Consider the following 25,238-nt stretch of genomic DNA (forward strand, 5'->3'; position numbering starts at 1 on the left):
AAGTGGTTTGCCATTCCCTTCTCCAGTGGACCACCTTCTGTCAGATCTCTCCACCATGACCCTCCTGTCTTGGGTGGCCCCACATGGCATGGCTTAGTTTCATTGAATTAGACAAGGCTGTGGTCCTAGCGTGAATAGATTGACTAGTTTTCTGTGATATGGTTTCAGTGTGTATGCCCTCTGAAGCCCTCTTGCAACACCTACCATCTTACTTGGGTTTCTCTTACCTTGGACATGGGGTATCTCTTCACGGCTGCTCCAGCAAAGCGCAGGTGCTGCTCCTTACCTTGGACAAGGGGTATCTCCTCATGGTCGCCCCTTCTGACCCTGAACATGGAGTAGCTCCCCCGGTCCTCCTGCGCCTACGCAGCCACCGCTCCCTGGATGTGGTGTTGCTCCTCCAGACCACATTACCTGCCTCCTGAGAAACCTGTATGCATGTCAAGAAGCAACAGTTAGATCCGGACATGGAACAATGGACTGGTCCCAAATTGGAAAAGGAGTACGTCAAGGCTGTGTACTGTCACGCTGCTTATTTAACTTCTGTGCAGAGTACATCATGTGAAATGCCAGGCTGGATGAAGCACAAGCTGGAATCAAGATTGCTGGGAGAAGTATCAACAACCTCAGATATGCAAATGATAACTACCCTATGGTAGAAAGTGAAGAGGAACTAAAGAGCCTCTTGATGAAAGTGAAAGAGGAGTGAAAAAGCTGGCTTAACACTCAACTTTCAAAAAACTAAGATCATGGCATCTGGTCTCATCACTTCATGGCAAATGGGAAAAAGTGGAAGCAGTGACAAATTTTCTCTTCTTGGGGTCCAAAATCACTGCATATGGTGACTGCAGCCATGAAATTAGAAGACGCTTCTTGGAAGAAAGGCTATGACAAATCTAGACAGTTATTAAAAAGCAGAGACATCACTTTGTTGACAAAGGTCTGTATAGTCAAAGCTATGGTCTTTCCAGTTGTCATGTATGGATATGAAGAGTTGGACCATAAGGAAGGCTGAGCACCTAAGAATTGTTGCTTTAGAATTGTGGTGCTGGACTCTCAGCAAAGATCAAACCAGTCAATCTTAAGGAAAGTCAACCCTGAATATTCATTGTAAGGACTGATGCTGAAGCTCCAATACTTTGGCTACCGAAGTGAAGAGATGGCTCATCAGAAAAGGCCCTGATGCTGGGAAAGACTGAAGGCAGGAGGAGGAGATGACAGAGGATGAGATGGTTGGATGACATCACTGATTCAATGGACATGAACTTGGGTGAATTCTGGGAGATGGTGAGGGACAGGGAGACCTGGCATGCTACAGTCCACGGAGTCACAGAGTCGGACAGGTTTTAGCAACTGAACACCACCACCGACGAGATATGCACTATGCTCTATGTATTAAATATATTATTGATAAAAACCAAACTGTGTACATCTTATTCCATCCTGCAGCATTTACTCAGAAGTTATATGAGTAATGTGAAAGTGTTAATTATTCAGTTGTATCTGACTCTTTGTGACCCCATGGACTGCAGCCCACCAGGCTCTTCTGTCCATGATATTCTTCAGGAAAGAATACTGAAGTGGGTTGCCGTTCCCTTCTTCAGGGGATCTTCCTGATCCAGGGATCAAACCTGGATCTCCTGCATTGTAGGTGGATTCTTGAACTTCTGAGCCACCGGGGAAGCCCAAACGTGTAATGGATACTTGTAATCTCTGATGTTCACCATGTGAACTCCCTTTGAATTTAAGGGATTCCTTATCTCCCAAGTGAAAAGACATCTAGTATTCTAGCTCCTCTGCCAGCTAGGATGCAAGCCTTTCACTTAGGCTCTGCCAATCAGATGGATTCACCTGAGATTTTGAATTTGAAACTAATGACACAAAGAAACAAAGACGGTGGAGATTGCTTTCTGGTGTCGGTGGCAGCAGCATCCAGTTGGCAGACACAACAGTGTTTGCGCTGCCAACTGTTAGATCCAGTATTAGATACCAGGAGTGACGGCAGAGCAAGCTGCACTCCTGTGTTCAGTGGCAGCAGTAGCAGGGCCCCAGCAGACTACCTTTCTGGCTCTGTTTCTGGCTGTGGTATTATCTGCACAGGCTCTCTTGATTCTTGCCTGTTTTACCAGTAATCTGTGGGCTAGACATTAAAAATTGATACATGTATTTAAATGCTGGAGAAGTTTTTACCATGAATGGTTGCAGGCAATAGATACTCAAGGAAGGGTGGGGTGAGGTTGGTGGAGACTTGAGATTAGTTACTTGGCCAATTTTCAGATGAAGACATGGAGAATCCAGGTACCATTAACAAAATGGATTTTCATAGCCCATGGTAACTAGTACTAAAGTAGCTAAAACATTCCATGGATCACCTGTACTAAATATGTCAAATGAGGGCAAGACTGGACTTCATGTGCCACCGCCACAGGAAGATATGAAGGGTGAGCAGAATTCAGGATTGTGGAGGTGTTGTGTTTGTTTCTAATACTGCTGAACATCTGAGACAGAAAGAATGGCCTTCTATGGGGCCACCATCATCCTGATACCAAAGCCAAAGATACCACTAAAAAAGAAAATGAAAGGCAAATATCACTGATGAACACAGACATAACAATAATCAACAAAATACTAGAAAACTGAATCCAACAATACATTAAAAGATCATATGCCATGATCAAGTGAGATTTAGTTTTATTTCAGAGATGCAAGGATTCTTAAATATCTGCAAATCAATGAGTATGACATACCACATTGACTGAAGAATAAAAACCATGTGATTTCACTGCAGCACTATTTACAACAGCCAAGGCGTGGAAGCAACCTAAATGTCCACTGACAGAGGAATGGATGAAGATGTGGTGCACACACGCAGTGGAGTATCACTCAGCCATAAAAAGAACGGAATAATGCCATTTGCAAGCTCATGGATGGACCTAGAGATTATCATACTAAGTGAAGTAAGTCAAAGACAAATATCCTATGATATCATTCATAGGTGGAATCTAATTTAAAAAAACATACAAATGAACTTATTTACAAAACAGAAATAGACTTACAGATATCAAAAATAAACTTAGGGTTACCAAATGGGAAACACAGTGGGGATGAATGAAGCAGGAGGTTGGGATGAACATACACACGCTACTACATGTAAGAGAGAGAACCAACAAGGACCTACTGGGAATACTGGGAACTTCACTCAGTATTCTGTGATAACCTGTATGAGAAAAGACTCTGAAAAGAATGAATATATGTATATGTATAACTGAATACTATATGTCCAAAACTAACACAACACTGTAAATTAATTACACTCCAATAAAATTAAAATTAAAAAGACATCCCGTCACTCTTCTTTCCCTTATTTCCTCTTTATATGATGTATCTGCTCTTCTGTGAACAGCATCAGCAGCGTCTAAAAATAAAACAGTCCAAAGGCCATCACCAGCTATGAGACTGATAAGAATGTTACTCTTGAGAGCAAGAGTTTATCCTTTTAAGATTGTATTTTATCACAGCACCTTATATTTGGCCACACAGCACAGGTTCGATTCAGGAGAGCATTAAGGTTTTTGGTGGACTGCATTTAGTCATTCAATAAAACTTTAATGGAGCACATTTTTGTTATTAAAATAAATTATGTTCTACTTTAAAAGGTCTTTCTCAGAACTTTTGTTAATGCTGTGAATTTAAAAAAATATGCTACATTATTAGTAAATAGGAGTTGCATTTTTTTCTAAAGTTCATGAAATGTCTCATTCAAATACTTGTTTGCTACTAACTATGGTTAGGCAGAAGACAAAGGATGATTTTTTTTTCTGTTGGAAATAATCATATTCTGCATGTAGGATATATTCTGCAGTTTATTATTTCATCAAATACGTTATAAATGTTTCAGAGAAAGAAGATGGTTATCAGAGAAAGCTCATGTTTGCTAAATGGAGGACATAACCCTTCTCAACATCAAGCCAGTGTGTCAAGATTCATTTACGAGGTGTATTTATGATTCTATAATAGCTTTTGTTATTTACTCTATTGAAAGCCTAATGAATAGCATTTCTCTTTGGAAGATAGGAAATACTTTGCATTAAGTTCCCTAGAGGATTCCAAACAACTAACACCCCTTTTCCTTGCCCAAGTTTTGGGCAAATTGAGAAAACAAAACAAAAGAGTAAATATAGAGGCCAACATTTTTATCACATCTTCATTATTGTTAGAGAGGAGGTTGGGGGATGTGGCTGTAGGTCTGTAACCATGTGGCTCTAGGTCTGTAACCATGTGTCCCTGCTAATACTTAACCCGCAATTAAGGAGATTAACCTGAAGAGGGGTAAAGGGATTGGGTGGGTTGGCAGGGGCTGTGAGCCTCTTGAGGGCAGTTGGCTTGTAAGAGGAAGAACAGCAGAGCTGAGAACTTGCGTTAGTGGTTATTCTTTACAGATTTACCAATCAGAGAAATCACTCCAGCCTAAGCCCTCCTCACGGAAGCCAGGAGTCGAAGAAAGGAATTCCATTCCTATATTCCTCGGCTTTTTGTTTTTCTAACCCACTGACTGAATTATTCAGCCTGTGATCAACCATAGGCTGTTCACAGTTTTGTCGCCCTTTCATAAACTGCTCTTCCCAAACGAACCACTTCTCTTTGGGGCACTATTCTGGGTTTGTTGGTGGGAGTGTAGATTTTGATCCCAGAAGGCTAGGAAATGGGTAAGAAAATACACTAATCAGTCAACACTAAAGATAATTCATTTCAAAGGCTGAAAATAATTTTATATTTCCATGCCAAACTATGTCCAGTTATATCGCCAACATAGCACATCAGAGGTTCTGCATAAGACTGAATAAAAATAGTAAGGTATTCTAATAATAAAAACTCTAACAAAAATGGAACTATATATAATGTGAATATTAGCCTTTTCTTGTTATCAAAATCTCAGAGAGAAATGAAAGTCTAATAAATTTAAGCCCAGAGACAATTTGAATAAAGGATTTAAAATCCAAAATCAAATCTCTTGGTCTTGTGACTTAAAAGTCCAAAGTTTAAAATTATTAAAGTTTCTTTTTCTACTGGTTTTAGTGAGGGACTAGATGCTTGAGCAGGACTGGGGTTCCTTCTATAGCTATAGTTTCAGCAAGCTCTCATGGAAGGAGTATATTTTCTTCAGAATTTCAGAAATAATCCCTGTTCAGAGCCAAATTTCTCCTGAATCTCCCACTTTAGAAAGTTTAAAGTGTCCATAGGCCCCATCATAACCTAAATTTTAAAAAGATATCTCCACTCCAAAAGCAGGAAATAGGGGAAAGCCAGATACACTGCTTTAGTGCCAATGAACTCAGGGGGTAGGGAGTAGATGAGCCCTGGGGTACAAAGCTCCAAGCAGGAGAAAATCCACTGCCAAGAAAACCCACAATCAGTTGCCCCTCACCTCTCAAAACAAACCTGCTCATCAGGTCTTTCTCTTTTGCCTCTGTATTAATCATTATCCAGAGGAACAGAGCCAATAGAATATATGTAGATAAAGAGATTAAGAGGAGATTTTATATAAGAATTGACTCACCATGGTTATGGAGGCCGAGAAGTCCCACGATCTGTCATTTGCCAGCTGAAGAACCACTGAGGTTGGCTGTATGATTCAGTCTGCATGCAAAGGCCTAAGAAACGAGGGGGAGACTGGTATAAATCCCAATTTCGAAGGCTGGAGAACCAGGAGCTCTGATAGCCTAACACTCAAAGGCAGGAAAAGACAGAAGTCCGAGCTCCTGTAGACAGAGAGGGGAAAGATAGAGGAAGAGAGTAAGAGAGGAGGAGAGAGGATTCTCCTTGAAAAATGATATGATAAAATGATACCCCACATTCCTGAGCAAGGGTCTTCTTTCCTAAGTCTTCTGATTCAAATGCTAGTCTCTCCCAGAAAGACCCTCACAGATGCACCCTGAAATAATGTTTTTATCAGCTCTTTGGTCATCCCTTTCCTCAATCAAGTTGACACACAAAATTAACTATCATAGCCTAATTAACTATTAACTTGGTTGTAATTCTCCAACTCTGAAGTTTCTAAGCAACTGCTTGAGGTCTGTTAGTCCCCTTATTTGTCTCATCCTCTTAAAAGCCCAGGACTTCATATGAGGGCCCCTGGACCATGGGCTGCTGGTAACGGTGTAACAACCAGTTAGGGGTTGATAGGGGGAAGCCCTGATCAGTAGGGTTTGCTGATTTTCATGGTGTAAAATCAGGGCCAGCTTTAAGCTGCCAACTGAGATGTGCAGTAGCATAAAATTTAGAGCTTCCACCTAGTTATAAATAATCTCGAGAATATAGATAATTGCAAACTGTAGTATAATAATTAGGAAGTGATGACTTTTGAGTATATATTGTTTACAAAAATCTTTTAAAAATATAGACTCACAGAAGTTGCAAAATAGCAGAGGAGGGTTCTGTGTACCCGTTACCCATTTCCCCCAAGGTAATACCTTACATAACTATCAACTATTATGAAACCAGGAAATTGAGATTGTATTACCTTTGCTTTTAAAAAATTGTAAAACTTTTAATTGCTGTAAAATACACATAACAGAAAACTTACTATTTTAACCATTTTCAGTGGATAGTTCAGTAAGTTTTAAGTTTATTCACATTATTGTGTAACCAGTCCCCAGAATTTTTCCCTTGCAACACTGAAACACTATACCCATTAAACAAATCCCCATTCCTCTTACCCCTTGAGCCCTGGCAAACCACCATTCTGCTGGATGGTTTTTCAACTGCTCTGTGTATGTCACATAAGTAGAAAAGATAGAATTTGTCTTTTTTGTGTCTGTCTTACTTCACTGGCATAATGTCCTCAAGGTTCATTCATGATGTAGGATGTGTCAGAACTTCCTTCCTTTTAAGGCTGAATACTATCCCATTGCATGTATATACCATGCTTTATTTATCCATAAACTATTGATAGCTACATGGGTTGTTTCTACTTTTGGCTATTGTAAATAATGCTGTTACAAACATGAGTGTTGCCTTTGTTTTTAATATAACTTATTTAATTGTAAGTTTGTATAATTTAATTTTTAACAATGGCTGTGTTTAAAAACTAGTTTGCAAAATTACTGACAATTTAACAGTTGGCTATTGAGAACCACTGTACCAGCTCCAGCACACCAGTGGATCTGAGTCACTTCAGGCATGGGAATGGGCAGTATTTGTTCCAAGACAACAGCAGAGGAGAAATAGAACCAGAGCGCTAATGTGTCCCATTTGGGGCTGCCTCCTGTTTTAGGCTGAAGCCACCATACCCTGCACTGGCCAGTTTAAAGCACTCCCCCTATAGAGGATTTCTCATAATTTTCCTTCTCTACATTCTTGGGGTTGATCTTTGGAGAGGGGGCCAGTGTCCCTGACAGTTCAGCATCTTGTCCTTGTACCTTTTGCAAGGATGTTTCTGATAGTCAACAACAGAATTCCTGTCTCCTTTTATAGAAGGATGATTTGTTAAATACTGGGCTCTATGCTTGTTAGCAAGGACAGATAAGAAAGCAATCCTCAGTGATCAATGCAAAGAAATAGAGGAAAACAACAGAATGGGAAAGACTAGAGATCTCTTCAAGAAAATTAGGGAAACCAAGAGAAGATTTCATGCAAAGTTGGGTACAATAAAGGAAAGAAACAGTATGGACCTAACAGAAGCAGAAGATATTAAGAAGTGGCAAGAATACATGGAAGAACTATACAAAAAAGATCTTAATGACCCAGATAACCACAATGGTGTGATCGCTCACCTAGAGCTAGACGTCCTGGAACGTGAAGTCAAGTGGGCCTTAGGAAGCATCACTATGAACAAAATTAGTGGAGGTGATGGAATTCCAGTTGAGCTATTTCAAGTCCTAAAAGATGATGCTGTGAAAGTGCTGCACTCAATATGCCAGCAAATTTCAAAAACTCAGCAGTGGCCACAGGACTGGAAAAGGTCAGTCTTCATTCCAATCCCAAAGAAAGGCAAGGCCAAAGAATGCTCAAACTACCACACAATTGCACTCATCTCACATGCTAGCAAAGTAATGCTCAAAATTCTCCAATCCAGGCTTCAACAGTATGTGAACTGAGAACTTCCAGATGTTCAAGCTGGAATTAGAAAAGGCAGAGGAACCAGAGATCAAATTGGCAACATCTGCTGGATCATCAACAAAGCAAAAAAGTTCCAGAAAAACATCTACTTCTCCTTTATTCACTACACCAAAGCCTTTCACTGTATGGATCACAACAAACTGTGGAAAATTCTTAAAGAGATGGGAATACCAGACCACCTGACCTGCCTCCTGAGAAATCTGTATGCAGGTCAAGAAGCAACAGTTAGAACTGGACATGGAACAACAGAATGGTTCCAAATTGGGAAAGGAGTACGTAAAGGCTGTATATTGTCACCCTGCTTATTTAATTTCTATGCAGAGTACATCATGAGAAATTCCAGGCTGGATGAAGCTCAATCTGGAATCAAGATTGCTGGGAGAAATATCAACAACCTCAGATATGCAAATGATAACTACCCTAATGGTAGAAAGTGAAGAGGAACTAAAGAGGAACTCTTGATGAGTGAAAAAGCTGGCTTAAAACTCAACATTCAGAAAACTAAGATCATGGCATCTGGTCCCATCACTTCATGGCAAATACATCGGGAAACAATGGAAACAGTGACAGACTTTATTTTCTTGGACACCAAAATCACTGCAGCCATGAAATTAAAAAAGATCCTTGTTCCTTGGAAGAAAAGGTATGAAAAACCTAGACAGTATATTAAAAAGCAGAGATATTACTTAGCTGACAAAGGTCTGTCTAGTCAAAGCTATGGCTTTTATAGTAGTCATGTATGGATGTGAGAGTTGGACCACAAAGAAAGCTGAGTGCTGAATAATTGATGCTTTTGAACTGTTGTGTTCAAAAGACTCTTGAGAGTCCGTTGGACTGCAAGGAGATCCAACCAGTCAATCCTAAAGGAAATCAGTCCTGAATATTCATTGGAAGGACTGATGCTGAAGCTGAAACTCCAATACTTCAGCCACCTGATGCAAAGAACTGACTCATTGGAAAAGACCCTGATACTGGGAAAGACTGAAGGCAGGAGGAAAAGGGGACAAGAGAGGATGAGATGGTTGGATGGCATCACCGACTCTGTGGACATGACTTTGAGCAAGCTCCAGGAGCTGGTGATAGACAGGAAAGCCTGGCGTGCTGCAGTCCATGGGGTTGCAAAGGGTTGTTTATGACTGTGTGACTGAACTGATGCTTGTTGTTTAGTTGCTAAGCCATGCCAGACTCTTTGTGACCCCATGGACTGTAGCATCACTAGACTCTTCTGTCCATGGGATTTCCAGGCAAGAATACTGGAGTGTGTTGCCATGCCCCACTCCAGGGGCTCTTAACGACCCAGGAATTAAACCCAGGTCTCCTGCATTTGCAGGCAGATTTTTTTTTTTTTTAACCACTGAGACACTAGGGAAGCCCTATGCTTTCTGGAGCTCTTATCTTGGAGAAGGTGTGTCTATGCCTCAAGAGGACATCTTTCTTGTTATATCAATGGCATTGCAGGTTATAGACATCTTTTCACTTGTCAACAGTGATTTTCACCTTATGGATAAAGCCAGTCTTTAGATGGAGGGAATCATCCCCGGAGGCTTTGTGAACTCCTTTAGTTTCCCCGAATACCTAATGAGGTTAGAGAATTTCTGCTTGCGCTGCAAACTGGAAGACTGGGCCTTAATAATTAATAAAGATATAACTCAAGTAGAGCAAAGAAGGCTTTATTTTATTCACAGTTTGTAGCAGAGTGTCAATTTTCCAGAGTGTAATTTTTTTCCAAGTGCAGTATATGGTTAGAAGCTCTAGCAGGCCACTTATATAGAACAAGTACACTTTTGGTGAGTGCTGTTCATAAACCATAGTCATGTACTTTGGGGCCTCATTAAATTTCATGTGTGTGTTAGTCGCTCAGTCGTGTTTGACTTTTTGTGACCACATGGGTGTAGCCTGCCAGGCTCCTCACTACCAGATCTGATAGGAAGCTGTAATTAACCTCTATTTTTCTTTAGAGAAGAGGCTAGAAATGTAGGATCTTGTGAGGTTCAAGTGAGAGACCAAATAGAGGAGAAAGCCTCAGGAAGGAAGGGGTGCAGCACTAGCTGTTCACCTGGGTGCCCCACAATGTCGGGGAGACGCGCAGCCCAGGTCAGGGGCTCACCCGAGGCTGCCCCTCTGGCCAGCTGGTCACCTTTACGTTCTTCCTCCTCTTCCTCAGAGGCTAAGTGGCAGCTTTGGGACTCTTCTCTTCCCCACTATGTATTGCTTATCACTAGGTACTTTAGCCAATGAATTTAGTAAAAGTTATCATTGTGTGTATTCCTGTGTTTCTTTTTGCTGATTACACAGCACACATACACCCCCCTCAATGACAGCTGACCATTCGGGTGATGTTTTTACTAGTGAGTTTTAAGTTCTTTATATATTCTAAATACAAGTCCCTTATCAGATATATGGTTTACAAATATTTTTTCCCCATTCTGAGTGAGGTGTTTTCACTCCAATATTACCTTTTATCAATCTTTTCATTACTGCCAATCCAATAGGCAGAAAAAGTGTCTCACTGACTGATTTGTATCACACTTTGTCCAGGTTGAACACATTTTTATATACTTACTAGGTATTACGAGTGCTTCTAATGTATGTTGCCTGGCTCTATATTTTGCCAAGTTTTGTTGGTTTGCTCCTTTTTTTTTTTTATCTAATAAAATGTCAACAAAACTTTCTGTTCTGGCCTTCTTCCTGGCTGATACACCTTCCTAAGGACCTGGAAGGCTAAGTTCAGTTTCCTAGAGCGTGGCACTGCAGGGAGGGCTGGTCCTCAGCCTGGCTTTAGGTCTACGGGCTTCCCACGTCTTTCCCTTTTCCCCTGAGACAGTGAACAGGGTGTCTATACCCTGGCTCTCATAACCACACTCCTTCCATCTCCCTACAAGGATCCCTCCACCCTCATCCCCAGCGAACTGGGAGCCAGGTACCAGTAGACAGTAACAGACTCTGGTGGGCTCATCCCTGTGGCCCTGTGGACACATTGCTCCATGCCGTGCAGAAAGGCGAACCAAATGAAGGTTCAGAGTTCACGCAGGGCCCCTTGTCGCAGAGGTCTTGCAGGGATCCAGTGGTTAATAATTTTGTAACACAAAATGCTATGCTAAAATAAATGTTTTTTAATACTAACTTTTAGGTGGGAAACACATCACAGTTTGCATACAGTTAACTTGCAGAGAACCTTTCATAACCCAGTTATACGTGTGGAACCCTGCTCTGTCAAGTCCATGTTAATTTGATCCTTGCCCTCACATTTGTTAATATGTGGCTGTCGCTGTAAATTCTCATATGAGCACAGTCAGTCTGAAAATATATAAACTATCTTGATCTTGAGAAGCTTGCTGGTGAAATCAAGCTAAATTTAGAATGCAGTTTTCAAATACAATTAACCACAAGATTGAAGATTACAAATCTAAATGATGGTCATTGTTCATTCCAATGCAACAGAAAATCAAACCAAAACAAAACAAAACACAAAAATATAAACAAACCTCCTAATCAACAAAAACCAGGCTGGAAGTGAATAGCTGGTTAGCATCAAGCCATATTAGTCCCTTGGGAAATCTCATGTCTAGATTTTAGGAATAGGGTTGAAGTAAATAGGTCAGATTAATGGGGCGGGGGGAAGAGCTTTGAGAAAGTTCAAAAGGTTACTGTTGGCCTTTATATGGGACTTAATGCTAATTAACTTACCTGAAAACAAGTCTGCTTAGTAAATAATAAATAATTATGGTTTACTGTTTTCATAACTTAGTCTGCATCATTTTTCCGACAGTGGTAAAAATTGAAAATAGTACACAGAAAACAGGTAAGATGCAGTCATAATACTTTTTGTTTATTTGATTTTGATAGGTGTTTCTTAATTAAGATAGTCTGGTAAACAGTTTTTCTTCAGGGCTGTAAACCGTACATCTTGGTGTAAGTGAAGTAAATGCTGCATTGTACCTGAACTCAGATTCAGAATCTCACAGTAAGTGTGGGCCCTACTTATTTGTCTCAGGGTCTTCGAGGTGTCTTATGCGCCATGAGATTCTTGATCTCCCTCAGAGGACTGTATAAGGAGCAACAGAAAACACTTACATGAAAACACTTGGGAAAGTACAGAGAGCTAGTACTCATCTCATGGGTTTGCTGTGAAGATTAAACAAATTAGTATTTATTTGGTGCCTGATGTGTAGTCATTGTGCAGCTCACGTTAATTATTTTTATTCTCCTTACGTCTTACATTTAAACCCATACTTTGCTTTGTACACCATCAAAAAACATTTCACCGTGGGAAAATCAGATCAGTTGAACATTGAATTCAGCTTTGTAAGTGGATGACTTAAAAGCCATCTGATGTTGGCAAATCACTTTTCCTCTAAGTTATCTGTATTTTATCTTTTTGCATATAGTAATACTATACTCAGAAAATGTGAGTATTTAGTGTGGATTTCTGATTAAAAGAGAAGCTTCTGTTTTTTAATTTGTGCTCTGCCTACTTCTCTGACGAAAGACATCTATTTTCGCTGATTTCGAGTTCTGAGCACCATCCCCTCATGCACTTCTCAGTGTTCCCACAGTAGGGCAGAGCAGCACCATAAAATGAACACTAGTCAGGCTGAGCCGTTAGAATGCATGACAGCTGGCCCTCACCTTACTGGATTCTGCAGGCTCATATGAGACCCTGCAAATGCTTTGTCTGAAGCTGTGCTTATTAAATTCACAGGTCCTTCTGAAAAATGCTTATACCCTCTGAGCATTCTGTGTGTGTATATATGTTCAATAGAATCAGAGGACTGCAATTTACTGTTTAGTATGTAGAACTGCCTTTCATGTTGTCTGATGCAATCCTCCATGGAAGGTAACAGAAACCCGGCCTCATGCTTGGGAGAGCCACTGTCTTCGCTGTTGTGACTGAGAGCATTCGTTTGAGAAACTATCAACTTGCTACTTCTAGAGCAATCTGTAGGTAGGTTTCTGTGGAAACACTGATAAATTAAAAAATAAAAAGTAACTATATAAATGAACATATATGGGCAAAATTTTTCAATGACAAGCTATAAACCAAATCATGAAACTTTTATTTTTTTTCAATCCTGCTTGGCAATGCTTTCAGAAAAGTTCCTATGAAAGATAGCGTTTTATTCGCTACCCTGTTCTCCAAAAAGCCTAGGACCTTCACTGACACCAACAGTATTTTACTACTATTTAATTAAAAGCCACCCCTAATGGCTTGCTAGTCCCTGTTGTGAGCAAGTTTTACCATGTGTATCCTGGTGTGTATCTGTGTGATTACGTGTTTAGGGCCTGTCTGGCAGACTTGCATACAAGTCAACAAGTGTTTGTTAAACACCATGTACTGAATACACTGCTCATACAGGGGTTTCAAACAAGCAAAGAATGTAGGCTTTAAAAATGTCCAGATTGGGGTTGAGAGATAAGACACAGGAGGTAAGACTTGTAGGTGTTAAACAGTTATTAGCATTCTACATTTTTTACCATTGAAAGTGGATAAGCACTAAGATTTTTTCAGTTCAAAAATTTTGATTCTATGATTTATAGGACAAATAAAAAGAATATATAAGCAGGTCCTAACTTTTATGGCAAAGCACTAGCATTACCGTGGAAAATTAACAGTACCAATAAAGATTCAAGGTTGATTTTTCTGGCCCCTCAAACTCTTACTAACTATAAATTAAGATGTAAAAGAAAGAATTCTCATATTTCTCATTCCATTTGGAAAAAAATAACCAGAGTTTTTCCATTTTCTGTGGGCTTTTTACTATATTCTCAACAAAAAGTACTTAGGATAAAAACTGAGCCATGTAAACCCTTCCCAATGCCTTTTTAAAGTATACTATCTTAAAAGCTAGCTTTTAAGTTAATCAACAAGTTTTTGGGGGGCGATACTGTGTACAAGGCACAGGGAATGCAAAGACAAATATGAAATAGGTTTTACTGTTCTATATTGACTTTATTATATTTATTGTGATTTCTAAGGAAAAGTACTAATTGTGGAATACACTCTGCCTACTATTCTCTCTCTTGGGATAACAAAAACATAGGAAATGATTCTCTTGTGTGTCCACATAAGAGAGCCACAATATCTGTGGCTTCTTAGAAGTCAGAGGTTATTCTCAGACTGTAATTTCAATATTGGCACACTCCTCCACGCTAATGACTTCCAAATCCACATCCCTAGCTTTGAACACATCTGAATTCCAGTAAAAAAAATTCAACCACTCAGTGGAAATACATTTGGATATCCTTGCTCACCTCAGCTGAACTTACCTATAAGTACCATTATCATCTGCCCCCAGCCCCAGTCCCCAACGGACTTCTCTGATGCTGAGTACGACCGTAGTTGTGCTCACCTAAGGTTGAAACTTTGGAGTTATCTTAGACTCCTTCTTCTTCCGTATAGCTCATGATCTGTCATTAAAGACTGTCAATTCTTACTTCACAACTTCTCTCGTATCAGACTCCTTTTGACTTCTGGAGTCCCCACTCTAAGTTTAAGCTCCTATCATCTGTCTTATCCCCTCACTTCCACTCTGTCCTTTAATCTCGTTAGCCATCCTTTTCATAGCAATCTTTTGAGAGCACTACTTAGACTTCTAAAGGTACCTCTAGTTCAAAGATACTATAATTCCATTATTCAAGAACATTTAGAATTTCCCTGTTATTTAGAAGATCAAGCGCCAATTGGCATTCAAGGATTTCCAGTCTGGTTCCAACACATATTTCTAATACTGTCCTCCACTATGTCCACATCAGGACTCTCTGCAACATGTCTGACAGCACATTCGTGCCCTAGAACTCTTCCCCATTTTGCTTATCTGTTGTTTTTTTCTCTGTATTCACATATTAATCATCTGTCCAAGCAGATCCCTGGTATCATTTTTGTTTTTGTTTTTTTTTCAGTTGAATCTTCCTTAACTGCTCTGTTTGCAGCGATCTTTCCCCATGGCAGAATCAATAGCAATGCCTGTGCTCATATATGGCTTTTTTTGTGTGTATGATGTTTATAGTTCTCCTATTTAAATGGAGACTTTCCATCGCTTGTTATACCCTCTGTTGCACATAAAGCAGCTCTCAGCATGTATTTGTTGATCAGCCAACTGAATGAATGATTTAATAAATGGAAAATGAATGAAGACTTAGGCTAAACTGACTTGAACTCAAAGTCTTGCATATGATTTTGACCACTTAAAACTTCATGCTTGGGGCTAGTGCACTGGGACGACCCAGAGGGATGGTATGGGGAGGGAGGAGGGAGGAGGGTTCAGGATGGGGAACACATGTATACCTGTGGTGGATTCATTTTGATATTTGGCAAAACTAATACAATTATATAAAGTTTAAAAATAAAATAAAATTAAAAAAAAAAAACACCAAACTTCAAGAATGGCTTTATGTTTTCCCCAAATGCTTTGACTGGACTGTAATCAAGTCAGGAAGAAGACATCATCTGTTCTTCTGAAGGAAATTAAAGGTTTGGGGAGTCAGTCAGGAAATTTCTGCTGGACTGCCCATAGAACACTTGTAGTCATAGATCTCTCTGAGCCTCAAGTCTCTGAAGAATCAACAAAGAATACAAAACATTCACAGAGAAATAAAGAGTTCAAGATTTGCCTTTGCCCTGCCCAGAAAATTGAAAACCAAAATTTAATATCCTTGATCTTCTTCCCAGGCTTCTGGGAAATGCCTCTACCATGAAGGCACCAAACCTCCCTCCACATTATGTCAAGAAATTTTTACAAAAATCCACTGACCTGTGTTAAATATTCATCACTAGAGCTGTCAGCTTCAGTATGGAACACCTTGTCATTAGGGCATGCCATGTCCAAGGGCATGGTGTGATGAGAATTACTTTAGGGTACAAGGCTAAGAGTTTATCTGCCTGGATTAGCACACCGTAACAGTCCACAGAGTACATGAATGTTTACTGAATAACTTCATAAGGGTAATGGGATTGAAAGGGAAATTGATCAACTTACTTCGTTTCTTCTTTATTGAGATTATTATCATTTAGGCTTGTACATTTGTATAGAGTAAGCATGATGAAATATTAAAAAGTTATTTTATTCTATTTTATTTTTAGATTGTTTTATTGTACTGAGCTTCCAAAACTGAAATAAAGAATCTGAATGAAGAAAATAGAATGAAGATCTTCATTCTATTACTAATCAGTTATCTGTGTACATGGTTAGGATATTTCCCCTTGGCCAACTTTTCATAAGCATCACTGTTTTGATCTGTGAGGTTGCTGATCGAATAAATTGACTTGTAGGAGTTCTAATTATGCTGCCTTTCTATACAGCGGGAGAAAGGGGATTTCCTTTCCCCTTCACACATTTCTTGTTTGGGAAGGAAAGGAGCCCTTATTGACACTTTGACAATGAATTAGTATGAGGCTGGGCTTCCACAATAAACAAAGAATAAATACATGATTTATATGTTCTCAACAGCAGGTATTCTGATCCTGTAAAATTTGCTTGTTTTTCCTTTTCTTAGGAAATTCACTGAAGATCACTGTATCTGAAACTCTGCTTTTGCTGCTTCTTTAAAGCCCAAGAAAAAGCATTGTGTTAGCTCAGTCTCCTCCTCCAAAAAAAATCTTCCTGAAGAACTGTACTACATTTCCTAGTCTTGAAGGATTTCCAGGGTGCTATGATTTCTGATGAGTCTTTGTCAGTTTGAAACAGATGACCGCTTAATATCAGCACCATCATGGTGCCAGAAGCACATGAAAAAATTAGCAAAATTAATAAACGATTGACACAAAGTATGGGATGCTAAAGATGATCATTTTGACAAGGAATCGTCCATTCATTCATTCCACAAATAATTCCTTTGCACTTACTTTGTGCCAAGTACCATTAGAGCAACTGGGGATACAATGGTGAATAAAGTAAGAAAATTCCTTGCCTTCATGTATCTATGCTGTACCATGCAAGTTAGATTATAGGCAGGCAGAAAGGGAATAAATAACATAACTGCACATTGTTTTATGTGTTATTGAGCTGACTGTGGCTCAGATCATGAACTCCTTATTGCCAAATTCAGACTTAAATTGAAGAAAGTAGGGAAAACCACTAGACCATTCAGGTGTGAACTAAATCAAATCCCTTATGATTATACAGAGGAAGTGAGAAACAGATTTAAGGGACCAGATCTGACAGACAGAGTGCCTGATGAACTATGGAATGAAGTTTGTGACATTCTACAGGAAACAGGGATCAAGTCCATCCCTAAGAAAAAGAAATGCAAAAAGCAAAATGGCTGTCTGAGGAGGCCTTACAAATAGCTGAGGAAAGAAGAGAAGTGAAAGGCAAAGCAGAAAAGGAAAGATATATGCATCTGAATGCAGAGTTCCAAAGAATAGCAAGGAGAGATAAGAAAGCCTTCCTCAGTGATCCGTGCAAAGAAACAGAGGAAAACAATAGAATGGGAAAGACTAGAGATCTCTTCAAGAAAATTAGAGATACCAAGGGGACATTTCATGCAAAGATGGGCTCGATAAAGGACAGAAATGGTAGGGACCTAACAGAAGCAGAAGATATTAAGAAGAGGTGGCAAGAATACACAGAAGACCTATACAAAATGATCTTTATGACCCAGATAATCACGATGGTGTGATCACTCACCTAGAGCCAGACATCCTGGAACGTGAAGTCAAGTGGGCCTTAGAAAGCATCACTACGAACAAAGCTAGAGGAGGTGATGGAATTCCAGTTGAGCTATTTCAAGTCCTAAAAGATGATGGTGTGAAAGTGCTGCACTCAGTATGCCAGCAAATTTGGAAAAGTCAGCAGTGGCCACAGGACTGGAAAAGGTCCGTTTTCATTCCAATCCCAAAGAAAGGCAATGCCAAAGAATGCTCAAACGACTGCACAATTGCAGTCATCTCACACGCTAGCAAAGTAATGCTCAAAATTTTCCAAGCCAGGCGTCAGCAATATGTGAACCCTGAACTTCCATATGTTCAAACTGGTTTTAGAAAAGGCAGAGGAACCAGAGATCAAATTGCCAACATCTGCTGGATCATCGAAAAAACAAGAGAGTTCCAGAAAATGTCTATTTCTGCCTTATTGACTATGTCAAAGCCTTTGACTGTGTAGATCACAATAAACTGTGGAAAATTCTGAAAGAGATGGGAATACCAGACCACCTGACCTGCCTCTTGAGAAACCTATATGCAGGTCAGGAAGCAACAGTTGGAACTGGACATGGAACAAGAGACTGGTTCCAAATAGGAAAAGGAGTATGTCAAGGCTGTATATTGTCACCCTGCTTATTTAACTTATATGCAGAGTACATCATGACAAATGCAGGGCTGGATGAAACACAAGCTGGAATCAAGATTGCCAGGAGAAATATCAATAACCTCAGATATGCAGATGACACCACCCTTATGGCAGAAAGTGAAGAGGAACTAAAAAGCCTCTTGATGAAAGTAAAAGAGGAGAGTGGAAAAGTTGGCTTAAAACTAAACAGTTAGAAAACTAAGATCATAGTATCTGGTCCCATCACTTCATGGCAAATAGATGGGGAAACAGTGGAAACAGTGGCTGACTTTATTTTTGGGGGCTCCAAAATCACTGCAGATGGTGACTGCAGCCATGAATCTAAAAGATGCTTACTCCTTGGGAAGAAAGTTATGACCAACCTAGACAGCATATTATAAAGGAGAGACATTACTTTGCCAACAAAGCTCCATCTAGTCAAGGCTATGGTTTTTCCAGTAGTCATGTATGGATGTGAGAGTTGGACTGTAAAGAAAGCTGAGCACCAAAGAACTGATGCTTTTGAACTGTGGTGTTGGAGAAGACTCTTGAGAGTCCCTTGGACTGCAAGGATATCCAGCCAGTCCATCTTAAAGGAGATCCGTCCTGAGTATTCATTGATGTTGAAGCTGAAACTCCAATACTTTGGCCACCTGATGGGAAGAGCTGACTCATTTGTAAAGACCTTGATGCTGGGAAAGACTGAGGGCAGGAGGAGAAGGGGATGACAGAGGATGAGATGGTTGGATGGCATCACTGACTCGATGGACATGGGTTTAGGGTAAACTTCGGGAGTTGGTGATGGACAGGGAGGCCTGGTGTGCTGCAGTCCATGGGATTGCAAGGAGTCGGACATGACTGAGTGACTGAACTGAACTGAACTGAACTGAAGGAAATAACTCAGCATTTCAACTGGATGGTCACAGAAGACTTCTCTGAGGAGAGGACATTTATACTGAGACTTGATGGCTGTAAAGAAGCTAGACATGTGAAAAGCCAAGGAAAAGATTCTCAAGATCTTAAGGGAAAAGTTAAACTGGATAAGCTGGACTTAAGGGAAAAGGGAAAAGTGGGCAGGATCCAAATTATGTTTATCGAACCTTGAAGGACAAGGTATAGAAATTGCTCTTTATGGAACTCAAGGTAAAATGGAAAGACTTAACTTTAAGTTTGTCAGATTTGAGGTTTTAGACAGTTGATGAACTGAGTCACAGTGTTATAATCAAGTTAGTTACCTGACTCCCTATGCTGTCAGGGGTTTCCCTCATGCAGTTAGCGTCACATGAAGTGGGGTCAGTAGGTGGAGACAGAAGTGTGTACTGCTTTCTTCTCCTTGACTAATGAGCTCAATTTCCTAACAGCTTCTGAGAGATCCAGTAAACTCTCAAGGCCAGTCAAAATTCTAGTTCATTTTGCACCACCATTCGTGGAGTTCCTACACTCTAACCAGGCAAAGCACATCAAATGATCCACAAGCCTATGAGGAAAGTGATTCTACTCTTGACCACTCTTTCAAAGATCCACAGCGTTAAGTGAAAGACAAAGCCAGCTCCTAGTCTGGGACATCATCAAAGGGGCTAAATATGCAAACAGTACCTGACGCTGTCTCTCTCTCTCCTTTCTTTGCTCTCTCACCTACTCTTCTTCCCCACTGGTACTGGTTTCTTATAAAATTACCACAAACTTAGTGGCTAAAAATGATACAGATGTATTATGTTACAGGTGAGAGGTCAAAAAATGGGCCTTGCTGGAAGAAACTAAGATGTTGGCAAGGCCACGTTCCTTCTGGAAGCTCTAGAGGTGAATATTTTTCTTCATCTTTTTCAGTTTCCACAGGTCATCTGCACTTCTTGGTTCTTGGCCTCTCCAGCCATCTTCTGTGGGGAGCCGGCATGAGGCACTCTGCCTGTGGCAAAGGTCATGAGGAAGGAGGCTCGACATACGCAAAGGTGGGATCAAGCCTCAGGAGTCCCCCTGGAAATCCTCGAGCATCTACCCCCATAACCAGAGCCTGCCTACTTTACTACTTTGTGCTCTCACCTACACCTCTGACTTTACGAGGGGCTGTCCCCCACCACCTCTTTTGGAGAAGAATTTAACTTAGAGCTCCAGTTAATAATAATTCCTGGGTGTGATAGGAGTGTTTCAACCTACAAACTCCTCTGAAGGTTCTCTAGCCTGCCTGACAGGCTTGTCCGGCCACATGTGATTGCTCACAGCCTCCCAACCATGAGAGGCACGAGATGCTTTAAACCTTCTAAAAACAGGTTCCTTAGAAAAGTTAGAAAACCATTAGTATAAGTATAGTGGGCTGATTAGAAATTGTATTGGGAAGGGTTTTTCATTTGTTGAGCCAATGTTTACTGCTAAGTCTCCACATCCCCTGCCCTTATACACATTAATGAATATATACAAGAAATAAGTATTAACCTTTGATATTAATCACATTAAACCTTAGGCTAAGTAAATTCTTTCCTTAATTTAAACCCACTACACCCTCACCCTATAGGAATGTAACGTTATTTGGGTGGTGTCTGTTTTAAGAATAATCACCCCTGGAGAAATAAGTGTTGACTGACCGCTGTCACAAGGAGAGGGTCATAAATTGTCAGCAGGCCCCCCTGGCCAGAAGATGATGTAACACCCCTAAGACCTCTGTATACATTTGTACGAAGCACCTGACTTTAATAAAAGTTAGGACTGCTGTCCCTGCGTGACTTTTGCATAACACCTCAGTGTATAAAAACAGACCCTGGAAAATAAAAAATTGGGATCAGTTCCTCGAAATACTGGTCTCCCCATGTCGCTCTCTCTCTCTCAAACTCTGGCTGAGTCTCCATCTGGAGTGTGGAACCCGCCATGCTTACTAATTATGCCTGGGCTTCTAAGATCCGACTGGGGAGGTCTCAGTGTCTCCTCTCCTTTGGGAGAATGGAAGGATGCCTGCGGCCTACATAAGTGGTGTAAACTTCTTGTCTTTAAGTTTTATTGGTCTCCCGTGTAAACCAAGCTACTCAGCCTCTTTTCTCCACTGAATTTTCCTACTGAGTTATCCTCATTCTATTACTCTTTATATCTTTGATGAATATTTAAATAGTCGCGGACGCCGTCTCCCCTTTGAATACCCTGGATCAGCCGGGGCTGGACCCCGGCAATCTTCAAATCAAGCAACTGCAACATTCTGACCTCTACTTTTGTCATCATATCTTCTCTAACTTTGACAAAGACTCTTCCGATTTCCTTTCTCACTTTTAAGGACCTTCATGACTATACTGGGCCCATGCCAGATAAACTGGGGTAATCTCCCCATCTCAAGTTTAGCTGATTAGCAACTTTAATTCCATCTGCAATCTTAACCTCCCTTTTCCATGTAACCTAACATATTCACAGGCTCTGGGGATTAGGAGCATAGACATTTAAGGGGGGGTACATCATTCTGTCAAAAACACTATCTTCTACCTAAGCCACTGCAAAGCAAGTATACTTTAAGGTCAAAAAGAAGTCTAGGATGATGAAAATGTTCTGGAACTAAATAGTGGTAATGGCTGTACAACTTTGTGAATGTGCTAGTAAACTACTGAATCGCACACTTTAAAATTGTGCATTTTATGGCATATAGATTACATCATGATAAAGAATACGTATACAAAAACATAGAAGTTGACTATTTGGGTTGTATTCACTAAGCTGTTTTATCTGTTGCTTTACTTCCACATAAGCAGGAAATATCTCTCACAGTCACTCCTTTCCAGCTTCACCCAATTCAATTTCCCCCTGAGTGGGAATGAATGAATCCAGACATACCAATTTCAAGAAAGATTACAGAAGAGACAGATATGCAATAAAATAGGCTATATTGGTACTTCAAGAATGTTTCTTAGATAACTGAGCCTTTCGGCCCCATACCAACCTTGTCATACACTAGCAGATCTTGTTGGGCTCTGTATAATTTGGAATAATTCCCAAATAATTGAAATATGCACATGAAAAACCCTCCTAAGAGGGTTTATGTGGATGTTTGAATGGTACATGTTAGTAAATATTCTGAAGTAAATAGAGACAGTAATGAATCAGCTTCAGATGCATCCCAAAGTAAGGAAGTAAAAGTTGCACGCAACTGGAGCATATTCATTTGGTGACACTAAATCATGAAGAATATAAAAGAAAAAAAAAAAGAGCTCTAACAGTCCTCCATCTGATACTACAGGCTTAAATTGCAGAGAATCAACTAACAAGCCTCATTCGACCTGACAACAAAGCCTCACGTAGAGGTGAGAATGTTCATGCAAGGATCCCAGGCCACAGGGATAATCATTATGTGGTCGAGGTTTGCAAAACTTCTCTATGCAACACACCACCTCAAAAAAGAATATATGTGGAGGTTTTCAGCAAGCGTTCTGGGCTTCATTTCTCAAGCATCAACTTGGTTAGAAGGGAGAAGGTGTTAGAAATGGAGTGTGGAGATGGAGAAGGTACAATGTCAATTAATACTGAAAACTGAACCCCTGAACTGCCACTCATATTGGAGTATATACTACAACTATTTATCCTGGCTGCTCTGTATTCACCATGGGGGAAATCCAAAACTTAGATAAAAATGGTATCTATTAAAAGTACTTTTTATTCACTCTGAAAAGTGCCTTTATTTTTCAGGAAGTCTCATAACACTTATTAATCCTCCCATATTGCTGTCATGAATGACAAATCTGAGATAAACTTCCCTTTTTGCTTTGAGTTTGCATTTAAAAGAATATGATTCTGAGAGGTTTTAAGAATTTACAGTGAACTCACTGAGTTATTTACTGCCTAAATTTTCCTTCATTCTCACCAAGGGAGCACATTTATTATATTTTCTCCCTCTGTGCATTTATATTTCTGTGAAGTTTCCAGAAATGGAAGGAAGTGGGGAATTGGCATACTTATTTTGTAGTCAGGGAGACTCTTCACTTTTTAATAGCTCATAATACCACTGGGATAGTTGAATCAACTACAGGTTTTGGCTAGAGATTTTTCTAGCTTGAATTTTTCAAACTGTGATCAATCCATTTCCACATTGCTCCTACAGCTGTATGTAGTTTATACTTCAAAATCTCTGAAAACATAGCTTACAAGTTTTCTAGTTTTAGATGGGATGGGAAAGTCCTTTGATGTTTTTGAGGTGAAAATAACCCATCAAAGAAGTGGAGTTAAGCATGTGCACCAGAAAAAAAGAGTATATCCTATTTCTATACTTGAAATAAAAAGAAGAAAAACATAACCCAAAGTCCCTGCAATTGAAACAATATATTTTATGAATTTCAACCTTCCATAGTAATTTTATCCCAATCTCTCATGGGCCCTTGGAAATGTTAAGACAACCAAACCAAAATATCAGTAGGTTTGCTATCCAAAGCATGACTTATCCACAACAAATTGTGAAATCTCAAATTGCTTCTGCATGTAGTATGTTTGTGCTATTTCCCCCCCCCGCCCCCGACACACACCCTACATCAATTGCTTAGTCTTAGGGATTGCAACAAAGCTTAATGCAGTAAAAATCCTATTATGGGATACTTTGCTCTCCCACAGATTTGGACAGCATGAAATATAGAATTCATTTCTTTTCCAAGCTTAAGTAGTTGGGTACCAATCTAGAGTAATTGAAATTTTGGGTTCTTGTCTAGGATCATCAACTCTACTGTTTCTCTTCCTTTCTCTATGAATGGAAGTCTTCATAGACTTCATAGTCTCTTGTAATTTATGTAAAATATGGACATTTACACAAAATGAGTTCCTAGAGTTATGCAAAGCCTTATTCCTCACCCAGCAGCAATTTCATAGGACAAACACCTTCTGGATTGACGGTCAAATTGCTTCACTAGCAAATTGTTTAGTGGTTCTTTTCTTTCTTTTACATGTTGGTCGCCCACCTTTTACATGTTGGTGATCAAACAAGCCTTTCTCCTTGTGATGCCCATCGAGAACCCTGAGCACCCCTTACAAACCACCCCTCCTATTATTTTCTGGGCCAAACCTGTCTTGCCTGCCTTACCTTGTGGGGCTTCCTGTCCCTCTCAATTTAGCAATATTCACATTTTCTTGTGTTGGCCATTCAGTTGTGTCTGACTGCGACCCCATGGACTATGTAGCCTGTAAGACTCCTCTATCCATTTTCTTGGTAGATGTTTTTTCAGTAAAAGGCCTTAGACATAGACTATGTTACAGTTTATTTTTTATTTTGGTTGCCTGGGGACTTTTAGAAAAAAAATCCCTGTCTTTTTTATCCCAGACCCACATACACACACACATATATATATATAACGTGAGTTTGCAAAAGGAAGTTTTTAGTCTTAAGTTTCCTGAGCCTTTAAAAATTTTTTAAAAACTATTATTTTCTTCATCCCCCAGTTTTACTGAGATATAATTGACAAATAACATTGTATTCATTTAAAGTATACACAACATAAGGATTTGATATATGTATATATTGCTAAATGATGTCTCACGGCAGGGGAAACATGAGTACCAAAAGGGCTGGTATCACATTCTCACAGCTTAAAACAAGGGATAGGAAAAAAAACATCCTTTACCTCTTGGCTGGGGTTAGCAAACTCCTGGGGAAGGTCTCTGATTGTTTCCACTTGGGACACATGCTCAGTCTGGAGCAATCAAGGGCCCAGAGATTGGAGACTAAGTCTCAGTCTGTGTTATGTGTCCATCCCATGGTTAGGATATTCTGGGTCTGTTTACAAGGATAAATGGAAGGCAAGCTTGCAGATTAGCTATCCAAAGGAGTTTTCCAATGAAATGACTGCAAAAGCTACATAATACAAAACAACCACCATGCTAAACGAGTTGCTGAGATGGCAAGAAATT

General features: G+C 39.9%; 1 long non-coding RNA gene across 1 annotated transcript; it reads right to left on the reverse strand.

The window, feature by feature from the left end:
- Positions 1 to 274: 274 nt before the first annotated feature.
- LOC129642104 (uncharacterized) lies at positions 275 to 25,028 on the reverse strand. The gene is made up of 3 exons (XR_008709536.1): positions 24,953 to 25,028; positions 5,558 to 5,651; positions 275 to 430 (listed from the first exon to the last, which is right to left on the reverse strand). It is a non-coding gene; the product is annotated as an uncharacterized LOC129642104 (long non-coding RNA).
- Between the last annotated feature and the right edge of the window lie 210 nt (positions 25,029 to 25,238).

Source organism: Bubalus kerabau, chromosome 1 (assembly GCF_029407905.1).
Source record: "Bubalus kerabau isolate K-KA32 ecotype Philippines breed swamp buffalo chromosome 1, PCC_UOA_SB_1v2, whole genome shotgun sequence".
In the NCBI taxonomy this organism is placed as follows: domain Eukaryota; kingdom Metazoa; phylum Chordata; class Mammalia; order Artiodactyla; family Bovidae; genus Bubalus; species Bubalus kerabau.